The 15,086-nt window shown below is 50.6% G+C and overlaps 1 protein-coding gene across 1 annotated transcript in view; it reads left to right on the top strand.

Moving 5' to 3' along the window:
* Positions 1 to 14,519: 14,519 nt before the first annotated feature.
* LOC138865635 (dual specificity protein kinase CLK2-like) overlaps positions 14,520 to 15,086 on the top strand; it is a gene marked incomplete at its 3' end in the record, with an annotated part of 888 nt that continues 321 nt past the window's right edge. The window contains 1 exon segment of the mRNA XM_070136436.1: positions 14,520 to 15,086. This exon segment is cut by the window's right edge and continues 321 nt beyond it.

Here is a 15,086-nt window from a genome sequence, read left to right on the forward strand (position 1 = left end):
GGGTAGAAGGCTGATTGAGCGAGGGCAGAATAAGCCGTGAGTTGGTGCCCATCAACCAATAAATGCTACATATCGTTATACGCTATACAGATACCGTAATTCGAAACAGGCCTTCGTCACTTAGCCCGAGTTTCGCTCTATCCGACAAGCCGACAGGGGGACATTTTAAACTATTAACGCGGGAGGCTAATGCGCGGGGCGGGGGGTGGGGGGGGTGGGGGGGACACGGCGGCCGTTATTTTCGATAAGAGGAGTGTTGCTTATCCCGGACGGCATTCGTCTTTCACGCCTGTTTCGCTTTCTCTCTTCTGCTATTTTCCTCTTCTCCTCTTCTTTTTTCTCTTTTCTTTTCTCTTTTCTTTTCTCTCTTTTCTCTTTCCCCCTCTTCTCTTCTCTTCTCTTCTGTTCTCTTCTGTTCTTTTCTCTTCTCTTCTCTTTCTCTTCTCTTCTCTTCTCTTCTCTTCTCTTCTCTTCTCTCCTCTCCCTCTCCTCTCCTCTCCTCTCCTCTCCTCTCCTCTCCTCTCCTCTCCTCTCCTCTCCTCTCCTCTCCTCTCCTCTCCTCTCCTCTCTCTCCTCTTCTCTCCTCTTCCTCCTCTTCTCTCCTCTCCTCTCCTCTCCTCTCCTCTCCTCTCCTCTCCTCTCCCGCCCTCCCCCCCTCTTTCTCTCGTAGCCAGTCACCTGCATCGACAATGAAGTTTGGTTCTTTTGGTTGGGCTCGCAGTTAATTGGAACGTCAGCTCCAGAGGGAGAAGGGAGGGAGAGGGAGAGGGAGAGGGAGAGGGAGAGGGAAGAGGAAGAGGATAAGTGAGTTAAGGAGGGAGGATGAAGGGGGAAAGGAAAGAGGAAAGCGGGAAGGAGAAGGGGAGAGACTTCGTGGTGTAGAAGTGGTTGGGCGAAAGGGAAGAAAGGAAGGGAGATTGGGGATAGAGGAGGAGTGAGATGGGGCAGGGAGAAGGGAAAGTGAAAATCGCAAGGGATAAGGGAAAGAGTGAAAGGAAAGTGGGAAGGAAGAGAGGGAAATGGGGAAGGAAGAGAGGGAAATGGAAAGAAGAGGAAGGGAGAGAGGGAAAGGGAAAGAAGAGAGAGGAAGGGAGAGAGGGAAAAGGAAAGGGGAAGGGAGAGAGGGGAAGGGGAAGACAGAGAAGGAGAGAATGAAAGGGGAAGTGGAAAGAAAGAGAGTGAAACAGGAAGGGGAAAAGAGAGAGCGAAACGGGAGGGAAGAGGACAGTACAAAAACGGAACTCCACAAAGGAATGTCAGCTCTATTTCAACTCGGGGTTCATGCGCTGATAAAAAAAAAAAAAAAATGGAAATTTTCTGGGGGGAAAAAAAGGAATAATAAAAAAAGGCAAGATAAAAAAACGAAAAAAGGACCGTGCCAGTCAGCGGCCACGTAGCAGAATCCACGGTGTTATCGCCCGAGCGGGACGTCAGGCGGAGTGACGAACGCATGCTTAAACGGCCAGGCGCTCATGGCGTCATGCACGAGGGGGTGGGAGGGGGGGGAGGGGGTAAGGGTAGGGGGTGGGGGAGGGGGAGGGGAGGGGTAGGGGGATGGGGGGAAGGCACGTTGTAGCTCGTGTTTATTTCCCGCACCGGCCTTGAGGGGTGTGGGGGGGGGGGGGTTGGGTGGAGAGGGGGTATAGGACAGGTGTGCGCAGATGTTTGTTCGTGTGTGCTGGTTCAGATGGGTGGGTTGGTGGAGGGGGGGGGTCTGGACGAGGAGGGAGAGGGTCGTTCTTTGTTGTTGTTGTTGTTGTTGAGAGAGAGAGAGAGAGAGAGAGAGAGAGCGAGAGAGAGAGAGAGAGAGAGAGAGAGAGAGCCAGAGAGCCAGAGAGCCAGAGAGCCAGAGAGCCAGAGAGCCAGAGAGCCAGAGAGCCAGAGAGCGAGAGCGCTATCATCAGCTGGGATTAGGCCATCCACTTTAAAAGCCAGGCGTGGATCCGCAGCTGAGGACGCTCGCGACGATAAGAGAACAGCTGGAGCGGCGTTGTTATTGCGTCAGGAGCGGTTGTGCCGAGGAGAACTTTAGCGTGACTGACGGGTGACCTCCGACCTCGCATGACTGAGATGCTCAAGGTCTTCCTCATCTCCCTGCCTCTTTCTTTCCCGTTCCTTCCTTTGCTTTACCTTTCCTCCCTCTTCGTCTTCTTATTCTCAGTCCCTCCACCTCCTCCTGTTCCTCTTCCTTCTCCTCCTCCTTTACCACCTCCCCCTTCTTTACCTCAACCTCCTCCTCTAATTCCTTCGCCAGCTCCACCTTGTCCTCCACCACTACCTTGTCCTCCTCCTCCTCCTCCTCTACCTTGTCTTCCGTCTCCTCCTCTGGTTCCTCTTACTTCTCCTCCACCTCCTCTAGTTCCTCTTCCTCCTTCTCTAATTCCTCCATCACCTCCTTTTCCTCCTCCTCTAGTTCCTCTTCCTCCTCCACCTCCATCTCCTCCTCTAGTTCCTCTCCTCCTCCTCTAGTTCCTCTCCTCCTCCTCTAGTTCCTCTCCTCCTCCTCTAGTTCCTCCACCTCCTCCTCCTCCTCTGGTTCCTCCTCCTCCTCCTTCTCCTCCACCTCCTCTAGTTCCTCCTCCTCCTTCTCCTCCTCCGCCACCTCCTCCTCCTCCTCCTCCTCCTGCTGCACCAAGTCCACCTCCACTGGACGTAGTTATTAGTGTTTATGTCCCTCTCGCGGAGACATTGTCGTGGCGGAGCGGGGCGGTCCGGCTGGCTCGGTCCTCGCTGCCCCGTAAATCTTTTTATCGCGGCCCGCATCGAGGAGGACCGGTTGTTGTCGGGCTTGCGTGCCTCGTTTTGAATGTTCGGTTATGTGGTCTGTCTGTCTGTCTGCCTGTCTGTCTGTCTGTCTTTGGTTTTTTCCTTTCTTTTAAGTGTGTATTAATATGTTTTTTTTTTCTTCTTTTTTTTTCAAATTTCTTTTTTCTTTCTGCCTGCCTGCTTGCCCCCCCTCCCCCCCCCTCTCTCTCTCTCTCTCTCTCTCTCTCTCTCTCTCTCTCTCTCTCTCTCTCTCTCTCTCTCTCTCTCTCTCTCTCTCTCTCTCTCTCTCTCTCAATCTCTCTCTCTCTCTCTCAATTCTGTCGATCTTCTCAATCTTCAGTTTGTTCATCAGAGGAGCGGTTTAAAGTTCTTCGAACCGATTTCCATAAGTATGAATGACTGATTTTGTTGCGTAGCGTCGAATGCTCGTCCCTTCCACACAATGTTTCTATTGAAGTCAGCGGCGCACCTGCTCCCCTGACTTTGCATGCGAAAGCGATTCTTCTGTCTGTAAAAGCACGCGGGGTCGGGGGAATGGACACGTTCAAGGTTACGAGCGGGGGTGAGGCAGCGGCGCCCCCCCCCCTCTCTCTCCCTCTTCCCTCACCTCCTCCCTTATTCCCCCTTCTCCTCTCCCCTCCCACACTTTGTATCCTCCCTTCACCCTCTCTTTCTCTCTCTCCCCCTTATTCCCCCTTCTCCCCCTCCCATTTTGTCCCCCTCTCTCTCTCTCTCTCTCTCTCTCTACTCTCTCTCTCTCTCTCTCTCTCTCTCTCTCTCTCTCTCTCTCTCTCTCTCTCTCTCCCTCCCTCCCTCTTTGTACCCTCCCTTCACCCTCCTCTCTCTCTCTCCCCCACTGCCCCCTCTCACCCATCTTCCTACTTGACTTTAAGTCCGGGAGTCTGCGTGAAGAGGTTTCCTTGTTGTAGTCGAGTCGTCGCTAATTAATTGTTTATCTCTCTCTTCGTTCTCCTTCCCTCCTTCTCTTTTTTCCCCTCTGCTCTCCCTTCTCGCTTCTCCCTCTCCCTCCGCTGTGTTCCCCCTCCCCCTCCCCACCTCCTTGTCTTTCCCACATCCCTTGCTCCTACTCCTTCCCTTCCTGCCTCCCCTCCCCTTCCCTCCCTTCCCCTCCTTCCTCTCCTCCTCCCTCCCCTCCCCTCCCTCCTCTCTTCCCCTCCCTCTAGTCCTCCTCTCCTCCCCTCTCCTCCTCTCCTCCTCCCCTCTTTCCTTCCCCGTACCCCTCCTCCCCCGCAGCCGATAATGTGAGTGCATGCATGGGATGGGAGTTCCTTCCATAAGGGTTTGTTGTAAGCTTCATCCCAGAAGCCGTGTTCGTAACGTGCGTACATACGTATGTATGTATGTGTCGGTGTATGTGTATGCATGTGTGTATGTGTTTTATTATTTGTTTTATGTTCTATATTCTTATATGTATGCATGTACGTATGTATGCATGTGTGTGTATATATGTATACATGTATATGTGAATTTCGCAGCCTAACGGAGTCACGCGCCCAGCAGAAGCGTCACAGGATCGACGCCAGTCCATACAGAACAAGCGCGATTGCCTGCCATGTTTGCACAAGCTGTTCATTTGTTCGTCTGAATGCCCGGCGACGGATGGGCGCGTGAATGGCGGCTGCGCTGGGGGAATGTCGAACAGTTTTTTAAAGCGCGGATGAAAGTACTGCCCGGTACTTAGTGTCTCACGTTCTCTCTCTCTTCTCTCTGCACTCACGAACGCGCACGCACGCACGCACACGTACACGCACATGCACACGCACACGCACACGCACACGCACACGCACACGCAAACGGACGCACACACACACACACACACACACACACACACACACACACACACACACACACACACACACACACACACACACACACACACACACGCACATGTATACACCCTCCCCATTCATTTATCCATCTCTTTATCTCATTCACTCACCCACGCGTATCAAGACCCAAAATGTGCCATGCAGGCTTTTCATGGCTCAGTGCGGGTGGAATTGCAGGGGCTGCGGCCTGATCCTGATCGAGGCAGCACAACGGACGACCAGCGACAGCTCGCCTTGCCCTCGTGCATTGCCTTCTGTGCGTGTGCGTGCGTGCGTGCGTCCGTGCGTGCGGGCTTCTTTCACGAGGCCCCTGGACGTGTGAACCCGAGGGCTGGATCGAGGCTGAAGTTACGTAAAGTGTGTGTGCGCGCGCGCGCGTGTGTGTGTGTGTGTGTGTGTGTGTGTGAGTGCACCTGTTAGGCAAGACCCGGCCAATTTACTGCAGTGTAATAAACCTTCGCCTCAAGCGCGTAACGTGGAAATTCTTCGAACGGTTGGAACCCCGTCTCCCTCCCTCTCCTCCCTTCTCTCTTTTCTCTCCTCTCCCCTCCCCTCTCCCTTCTTCCTCCCTCTCTTCCCTACTCCCCTACTCCCCTCTCCCTGCCTTAGCCCATTCACTCCCCCTTCCTCCTCCTCCTCCCCCCCATCCTCTCCTTTCTTCAATCTCACCGTCTCCTTACCCTTGCCCTCGCCTCCACGCTCTCCACTCCCTTCGCTTATCCCTCTTCCTCTCCCCTTCCTCCTCCTATTCTTCTTCCCCTCTACGTCTTCTACTCCTTAACCTCCAGTTCTCCGCCCCATTCTCTCCCATCTCCATCCTTTCTTCTCGTGTGCTTTCTCGACCTTTATATCTTAACCATTTCGCTTCTGTTCTTCTTCCTTCATTTATTTTATTTCCTCTCTTTCTATTTCTCTCTCTCTCTCTCTTGCTTCCCCTGGGATTCGACCCCCGGAAGCCGAATTCATCTCGTGCGTCGCTCGCCTTCTTGGATCCTCGTTCGCCATCTGCTCCTTCAAAGCAAGCGAGCACGCGAGTACGCTACACACGCGAGCAAGCACGCACGCAGGGCCGAGGAGCCTTATTGCCCTTTCGGAAGGTCTCGCGTGGCCTCTTAGTGGTTTGTGTGCGTGTGTGTGCGCGGATCTGTGTGGTCGCGTGGGTGCACGTGTGTGTGCGTGTGATTGTGTGTGTCGGCCAGTTATCTTCCAGTGTGTGCGGGCGTGTCTACATTCGCGTGTCAGTGATTTGTGACCTCAATTTTCGCGTCTTGAAGGTCTGTAGGTCGTGGCACCGCTCCGGTTATTGTGCCACCTGGTGCCACTCCTCGCCACGCCCCCTTGGGCTTGGGTGAGGTCGTGTGTATTTAGTCCGGGTCCAGTTTGTTTTTTGTTTTGTTTTGTTTGATTGGTTTTTAGATTTTAGAGGTTTCGAGAGAAAAAAAAGAAACAAACATGTGGGTCGTACTGGAGTTATTCACTCACGCGTGCACACATTCACACTCACACTCGTCTCATGCTGATGCTCATCCTTTCTTATTATCTCTCTTCTCCTCCGTTTGTCTCCTTTTCTCTCTCTCTATCTTATCCTTATCCCTTTTCTTTCGTGCTGAACCACCTACTCTTTTCGAGGGAAATGTTCAGCTCCTTTCACGCAATTTCCTTTTCCTATTCCTGTCCCTCTTTTCAGTCTTTCCTCTGTGGGATCATTTTCATGGTTGAATTGGGCTCGCCCCTCTTTGGCGCTCTCTCTCTCTCTCTCTGGTTTCCTCTCTCTCTCTCTCTCTCTCTCTCTCTCTCTCTCTCTCTCTCTCTCTCTCTCTCTCTCTCTCTCTCTCTCTCTCTCTCTCTCTCTCTCTCTCTCCCTCCTCCTCCCTCCCTCTCTCTCTCTCTCTCTCTCTCTCTCTCTCCCTCCCTCCCTCTCTCTCTCTCCCTCTCTCCCTCCCTCTCTCCTTCCTTCTCCCTCCCTCCCTCCCTCCCTCGCTATCCCTCCCTGTTCTTCTCCGTCTCGTTCTCTTTCTCATCCCCTTATCCCTCTCTCTCTCCCTTACCCTCTCAATCCCCCTCCCCCCCTCTCCTTCACTTGTACCCTTTTTCCCTCCCCATGGATTTGGAAACGCGAGTGACATGGCTGTCGCCGCCATAATGCTGTTTCCATTTGGTTCTGATATTTGCCTCGATCAGGACTCCTGCTATCGAGCCATGAATATTGTAGCCCCCGCCTCCTCCCTCTCCATCTCCCTCTCCCTCAGCCTCCCCCTCACCCCTCTCTCTCTCTCTCTCTCTCTCTCTATCTATTCATCTATCTATCTCTCTCTCTCTCTCTCTCTCTCTCTCTCTCTCTCTCTCTCTCTCTCTCTCTCTCTCTCTCTCTCTCTCTCTCTCTCTCTCTCTTTCATGGCGTGGGGAGAGCGACTGTCTGCTTCGGGACATGTCTTTTTGCCCGTCTATTTGCGTTTGTGTCAATAATGCGTTGTGCTGCAGTGTGTACTCTGGAGATTATATTGCAACGAAGGTACGCTTGACATGCTTGGATTTTGCAGTGCTCTTTCGGAGACAAGGAATGCAAATAACAAAAAAACAAACAAACAAACACAGACAGATAGAGAGAGGTACAGGCTTAGGCAGAATGATATCCTTGTACCCTTTTTTTTATCCCCTTGTGTCTGTGGCAGTCATTAGGCCAACGAGCGGCACCGTTTGGCCGTCTTGTGTGATTGCCTTCGCTTGTTATCCCCCCCCCCCCCGCCACACACACACATACCCACACTCACGCACACACACACGCACACACGCTCGCATACACACCTTGTACCGCTGGTAAGGGTATCTGGGAAGGTTCCTTTAATGAGAGAGAGGGAGAGAGAAAGAGAAGGGGAGAGGGAGATAGAGAGATATTAAAGGAACAGAGAAGAAAGGAGGGAGGGACGGGAAGAGAGGGAGTGAAGGAAGGGGGATAGAGGGAGAAAGAAAGGGAAAATGAGAGACAGACAGACACAGAGAATGGAGAGTAGGGAGAGTAGCATCAAGAAGATACAGCGGGAGGATTTCTTAGGCGTAGAGAGAGGAGGAGGAATAGGAAGAGGAGGAGGAGCAGGAGGAGGAGGAGGCGGAGGCGGCGGCGTGGGTGTGTGAATGCCGCAGTGAAGTCGGTGGGGGAGGGAGAGGAGGAGGAGGAGGAGTAGGGGGGTTGAGAGAAGTGCCAGGGATCGGGAGTGCGTGTGTGTGTGTGTGTGTTTGTGTGTGTGTGTGTGTGTGTGTGTGTGTGTGTGTGTGTGTGTGTGTGTGTGTGTGTGTGTGTGTGTGTGTGTGTGTGTGTTTGTTTGTTTGTTTGTTTGTGTGTGCGGGACGTTTCCAAAAATTTGTCTCGGAAAGAGCTCTGCATTGGAATGGACGGCCGCAGTTTTTACATTCCGTTGGGTTTTCGTTGCGTTTGTTATTTCCAGGTGTTACGATGACCTCTTTGCTTTTTCCGTGTTTATTTATTTTGTAATTTAAGTCGGGCATGTCTTTATCTCCTCTTTCCCCTCCCCCTTTCCTCCATTTTGTTCCTCATTCCCTGTCCCTCTTCTTCCTCTCTCCCTTCCTGTACCATCTCTTCCTTTATTTTTCTCTCCGATTCTGATCCGTGTATCCCATTCACGCAGGTACAAGGAGCAGAGAATGAGAGTGTGTATGTAGTGGTGGTGGTGGTAGGGGGGGGGGTATATGTGTGTATTTTGTTTGTTTGCGATTGGGTTTACGTTTTTTATTTCTGTATGGTCTCTGTGGGGGATGAAAGGTAGGAAGAGGAGAGGGAGAGAGGATGAAGAGGAGGAAGGGAATAGGGAGCAGGAGGGAAGGAGGGAGGGATTGAGGGGGTAGCATGCAGGAGCAGGAAAGAGGGAAGGAGGGAGGGAGGGAGGGAGGGAGAGAGGGAGGTGCTAGCTAGCAGAGCCGCAGCAGCAGCGAGTAGCCAACAGACTTTGCGCATCTGTTGGCCATCGACCGGGTGGTGCAGGCTGTTGCTGCTGCTGGTGCTGCTCTTGCTGTTGCTGCTGATGCTAATGACGGTGATGAGGATGGCGATGAGGCCGCCTCGGCTGTTCTCCGGATGCTGTGCCGATTCGGGGCCGCTGCGAGGTCACGCTCCGCCTCGCGCGCCGCCGGCCGAGGGACGTTTTATCGGGTGCGGATCGTTAGCGTTTGGTTTTCGGGTTTCGGAGTCGCTGGTCCTGCGGGCGCGGCGTCGGGCCGGTGGGATGGTCTCCGGTCCGGTCTCGGGTCGGGACCGAAGGGAACTTGGGAGGGGGGGGGATGGGAGTAGGGCGAATTATCCGATTTGATTGCAGGGGAGCTTGGGTGGGATTTTGATAAGGAATAGGGGAATAGGGAATAAGGAAAGGAAGAAAGAGAGAGAGTACGCGAGAAATAGAGAACATGCGAAAAAGAAAGACCAAGCGAGAGAGAGAGAAAGAGAGACCAAGCGAGAGAGAGAAAACGAGACCAAGCGAGAGAGAGAAAACGAGAACAAGCAAGAGAAAGAGAGAGAGAGGAAGAGAAGAACGAGCGAGAGAGAGAGAGAGCGAGAGCGAGAGCGAGAGCGTGAGAGAGTAGGACGAGCGAGAAAATACCCGAAGCCATAATAGAATGGCGTTATTGCGGTATTAGCAGGGAGCGTGCGTGACGGGATGGCCACGAGGTAATAATGAGCTGCCAGAACGGTTTAGGGCCTTTTGGGGAAGCTGATGAACACGGCCCGGTGAACATGGCCGCGCGTTTTATCCTGCGTTCGCCATTTTATTTATTTTTATTTTTTTGGTGGAAACGTGATTGAATTAGTTTTAGGATTTTTTTTTTATCTTGTAGAATTCGTCGTGGTGTTTTATTATAATTTTTTGTTATCTTTATCATTGATGATAATGATGGTGATAACGATAGTAAGATGGTGATGATAATCATGATGATCATAATATTGATGATGATAATGATGATCACAGTAATAGTAATGATAATGATAATAATGATTTAAGAAGGAGAAAAAAGATGGATAAAAAAATTGAAACAAGAACCGTGGATAGGGGAGCACGTGTAGGGGGTGGGGGAAGGAGGGGGGGAGGGCGAGGCGAGCGATGGGAGAGAAGGCGTGTAATGCGAGGAAAATTCGCGTTTTCCTTTTGTGCGGCAAAAAGGCCTCCTTGTGGCAGTCGTGTTTGAAAGGACTCTTTTGTCCTTCTCTCCTCTTTGTTTTTCGCTTTAATGGTGATGAAAAGCAGGTTTTTTTTTCTTTCTTTCTTTTTTTGTGCCTTTCGTATCATCGTCGTTGTTGTTTGTCTCCCTTTTGTTGTTTGTTCGTATTTTGGTCGTCGGTTCGTCTTCGTTTACTCTTTATTTTGGTCGTCTTCGTCGTCGTTTCCTTCTTCTCTTCTCTCTCTTCCACTTCCATTTCCATTTCCACTTCCTCCTCCTCCTCCTTCTCCTCCAATTCCTCCTCGTCCTCCTCTTCCTCCTCCTCCTCCTCCTCCTCCTCCTCCCCCCACCCCTGCCCCCTCCCCCCTCCCCCCTCCCCCGCTCCTCTGCAGTGGAGCGATAACGAAGATAACGTCCTTTTGTTGCTCTCCTTATCAAGCCGCCCCGTAATGCCGGCGTAAGGATGCGTTGCGTAGACGAGGAAGACGATGATAGTGAGGATAGGATGTCTGTCTGTCTGTCTGTCTGTCTGTCTGTCTGTCTATTTGTCTCTCTCATTATCTCTTTCTCGCTCTCTTTCTTTCTTTCTCTCGCTCGCTCGCTCTCTCTCTCTTTCTTTCTTTCTCTCTCTCTCTCTTTCTCTCTCTCCCTCCCTTCCTCCCTTCTTCTCACCCCCTCCCCTTTCTCCCTCCTTCCCTCCCCCTCTCTCTCTCCCTCTTTCCCTTTTTAAGGTATCCCCCCGTTCACATGGGACCGCAGCTGGTTGGATGTTATGTGTTTTATTGATCAGGACCCGGAAATCAGGTAGGGAAAGCTCAGTATCACTTGTCTCTCTTTCTACTTTATCTCTCTCTCTCTCTCTCTCTCTCTCTCTCTCTCTCTCTCTCTCTCTCTCTCTCTCTCTCTCTCTCTCTCTCTCTCTCTCTCTCTCTCTCTCTCTCTCTCTCTCTCTCTCTCTCTCTCTCTCTCTCTCTCTCTCTCTCTATCTATCTATCTATCTATCTATTTATCTTTCTCTATCTCTCTTTTAAACTTTATTGTTTCCGTTTCCCCATCTCGTTTCCCAAGCTCTATTTTTTCCTTCGCTCTCGCTCTCTCTCTCTCTACATTACTTTTTTCTTATTTCTTCGTTGCTTCCGCTTTACTTCTCTTTCCCCTTTTTTTGGTGTTCTGTGTATTTCTTATTCCTCCTTTTCTCCCCCTCCTTCATCTCTCCATCCTTCATTCATTTCCCATTCTACATCCCCGTAGCCTCCCCCCCACCCCACCCCAGCAGAGCGACGTGACTTGGGTGCCTCCGCTCCCCTCGGATGTCTTGAGTGCTCCTCCTCCTCCTTCCCCCCCTCCTCCTCCTCCTCCCTCCTCCTCCTCCTCCTCCTCCTCCTCCTCCTCCTCCTCCTCCTCCTCCTCCTTCCCTCTTCATCTTCTTCCCTCTGCTCCTTCCGTTCGACTTCCTCTTCCTTCCCTTTTTCCTCTTTAAGGCTTGTCATCGTCGTCGTCCGCTTATACTCTCATTTTCCCTTCTTCTCTTCTTCTTCCCTGTGTCTTTCTTTTCTTTCTGCTTTCTCTCCTCCTAAACCCCTTCCCTTCTTCTTCCTCTTCTTCTTTTCTTCTTCTTCTTTTTCTTCTTCTTCTTCTTCTTCTTCTTCTTCTTCTTCTTCTTCTTCTTCTTCTTCTTCTTCTTCTTCTTCTTCTTCTTCTTCTTCTTCTTCTTCTTCTTCTTCCCGTCTCTTTCACATTTTCTCTCATTAGGCTGACGCAGACATATCAGGGGGTCAGGGAGGGGGGATAAGTACAGCCCCGTCAATTTGCTCTTGTTGTGATTGATTACATCTGTCTGTCGAGCTGTCTACCGTTTTGTGTGTGTCTGTCTGTCTATATAGATTGAATGGATAGATTTGAGGTCGAGAGAGGTAGGGAGGTGGATAGAGAATAGATAGATTGATCAATATTCTTTTAACCAGTTTAGATCAAACGTTTGGATAGGTATTGTTATCGAGGAAAGAGGAAAAGAGAAGAGAAGACGAGAAGGAACAAGTGAGATAAGTCGGAAAAAAAGGAAGATGAAATGAAAATAGAATGAAGATTACGAGTCTCTTTCTTGAAAAACAAACAAACATACAAACAAGATAAAGCGGGAGGAGGGGGGGGGGTTAGAGGATAAAAGGAAGGGCAAGAAACACTGCCAAGTATCTAATGATGGGATATTCTTCCTGAATGGGAGGACCTCGTAAATGACACTTCCCTTTCCCTCCCTCCCCCTCCCTCCTCTTGCCTTTCCCCTCCTCCTCTCCCTTCTCTTGCTTTTCCCTCCCTCCTCCTCACTTCCCTTTCCCTCCCTCCTCCTCACTTCCCTTTCCCTCCCGCCCCTTCCTCCTCCTCACTTCCCTTTCCCTCCCTCCCCCTCCCTCCTCTTCTTGCTTTTCCCTCTCTCCCTTTTCTGTCTTTTCTTTCTCTCCTCCCTCGCTTTCACCTGCTCTCCTTCCTCCCCTCCCTCAGTCTTTTCTCCCTTACCCGTCTCTCCTTCTCTTTTTCCTCTTTCCATTATCCGTCTCGCATTCTCTTTTCCGTTCTCCCTTACCCCTATCTCTCCCTCTCCCGTCTCTCATTCTCTCTTCCTCTCTCCCTCTCCCGGCCCTCATTCTCTTTTCCTCTCTCCTTTCTAATTCCCCTCCCTTCCTCCCTCCCTCCGTCTTTCTACAACGTTTTGGTCGAAGTAAAGGGAAGAGAGTGAGAATGGAGGAGGGGGAAGGGGAAGGGGAAGAGGGAAGGAAGTGGGGAGGGGGGAAGGGATCCCCTCTCCCCTCCCCCCAAATAACCCATTAACGGTATGTAGATTAATTAATTAATCTGACAGTGATTACGGCGCCGGTGATCTAGACTGCCATGTCACTGTGCTCACTAATAATTGGGTTTGAGTTCTCTCGTTTCATCGTTTTCTTCTTTTCTTCCTTTCTTTATGTTCATTTATTTATTTTTTTATTTATATTATATGTAATGTGGGTCTGTGCTTGCGCGTGTCTTTCTTTATATTCATTTATTTGTTTATATTTATATTTTATGTGTAATGTGGGTCTGTGCTTGCCAGTGTCTTTCTTTATATTCACTTATTTATTTATTATTATTTTATGTGTAATGTGTCGGTCTGTGTCTGCGTGTGTGCTTGATGGCAGCGCCTGATGTTGATCGCGGATTTTTATTCACCTCACAGGGACGGGGGACACGCATGGGAGAATGGCAGGGGAAGGCGTATTAAAAAGATTGGGGAAGATAAGAAAGGAAAGAGATAAAGCAGATTAGAGAGAGAGAGAGAAAGAAAAAATTGATGGAATGAAGGACAGATGATGAATAGGAGAAAGTGAGCAGGGTTAGAGAGCGAGATGGAAGAAAGCGAAAGGAAGAGAAAGGAGAGGGAGGGAAAAAAAAGGAGGAGATTACGGAAATATTGAAGGTTATAGGGAATAATGATTATTGAAAGGGAGAAAGAAACAAAGTGAAATGAAGAGGAAGGAAGGAAAGGAAATGAGAATGAATGCGCCTCCATATAACGCTGTAAATTTATTATCGTGGCATTACCGGTGGCCGAAGATGGTGATGGGCAGTCTTCGGGTTATGGCGGCAGGGGGAATCTGGGGAGAGCGCTCTCTCTCTCTCTCTCTCTTTCTCTCGTCCTTTCCCACGTCCTCTCTCTTTCTCTCGTCCTTTCCCACGTCCTCTCTCTTTCTCTCGTCCTTTCCCACGTCCTCTCTCTTTCTCTCGTACTCTGTCTGTTGTCTCTCTCTCTCTGTCTGTTGTCTGTCTGTATGTCTGTCTGTCTGTCTGTCTGTCTGTCTGTCTGTCTGTCTGTCTGTCTGTCTCTCTCTCTCTCTCTCTCTCTCTCTCTCTCTCTCTCTCTCTCTCTCTCTCTCTCTCTCTCTCTCTCTCTCTCTCCCTCTCTCTCTCTCTCCTCCCTCCCTCCCTCTCTCCCTCCCTCCCTCTTTCCCTGTTTTCCCCCTTCCCTCCCTCCCTCTTTCCCTGTTTTCCCCCTTCCCTCCCTCCCTCTTTCCCTGTTTTCCCCCTTCCCTCCCTCTCCATTTCCTTCTCTCCCGCTCTCTTCCATCCCCCCCTTCCCTCTCCCTTCCCCCCCTTCCCCCTCCCTGCTTCCAAGTCTCTCCCACTCTTTTATGGTGTCTTTGTTGCATTTTTATAGATAGCTCCGGCGTTCTTATTCAGGATGGACCGTGGGTGGAGGGAATTAGATCTCTTTATATGCGGTGTGGGAGATGGAAGAGGGGAGGGCGGGGGAGAGGGGTGAGGGGTGAGGGGAAAGAGGGAGGGGAAAGAGACGGGACTAGGGGTGATGGAATTCCCTTCGATTTGGGTGTTCGTTTTGGTGTTTGTTGTCATCGTCGTATTTCTGGTTGTTGGTTTTGATTTTTTTCTTTTTTTACTTGGTTTATCTCGATTTCTTTCCTTTCCTCCTCCTCGCTCTTCTCTTCTCATCTCCTCTGCATTTCTCTTTCCCAGCCTACCCTCCTCTCTCTCTCTCCCTCTCTTTCTTTTCTACTAGGGAAAAAAACTAGTACGAAATTGGACGTATTTTTAGCGCTGCCTTGGGAATTTTCTTTTACGACAAGTTTAACGACCTGGGTAAACTTCGAGCACACGATTTAATTACTGTAATGGCTATGAAATTATATATACATTTCCGCGTATCTGCGTTTTTTTTTTGCGATTATCCTATTTTTATTCTCACGTATTTTGCCATTCCTAATTATTCTTGGTTTAATGACCACCTCCTCCATTTGCTCCCCCTCAACAGCATAGATTGTATGGAACTTTCAGGTTCAAGTCACGCCCCGCTACCACCAGCATTCCGGGGTAGCCGATCGTCGTCCAGCTTGGCAGAGACTCCTCCTACTCCTACTCCTACTCCTGCTTCCACGCCGCCGTCGCCACCTTCTGCGTGTTCCTGAGGGGCGTTATCCTGCCTTGGATTCCCTTTCGCTTTCGTCCTATCTTCCTGATTTTTTTTTTAAATTGCTGTGTGTGTTTTTTTTACGGTTTATCGCTGCGGGTATATCGGTACTCTGCTGCTTCGCTCCTGTTCCTACGTTTACCTCGCCCGACGCCTGGTTCTCTGACGGACTAGTCACTTCACGAGTCCATTGATTGGCGGACGAGAAGAGAAGGGGAGCCGGTGTTTCCTCTTCGTCCGTCTTTTCCGTTTTGGGTTCCTTCGCTTCCGTGTGGAGTCGAGGCAGTGATTGATGGATTTGCTCAGTTATCCTTAGGAAGAGAAAAAAGGAAGAGAGAAAGGGAGTG

Source organism: Penaeus vannamei, chromosome 22 (genome assembly GCF_042767895.1).
Source record: "Penaeus vannamei isolate JL-2024 chromosome 22, ASM4276789v1, whole genome shotgun sequence".
Lineage (NCBI taxonomy): Eukaryota > Metazoa > Arthropoda > Malacostraca > Decapoda > Penaeidae > Penaeus > Penaeus vannamei.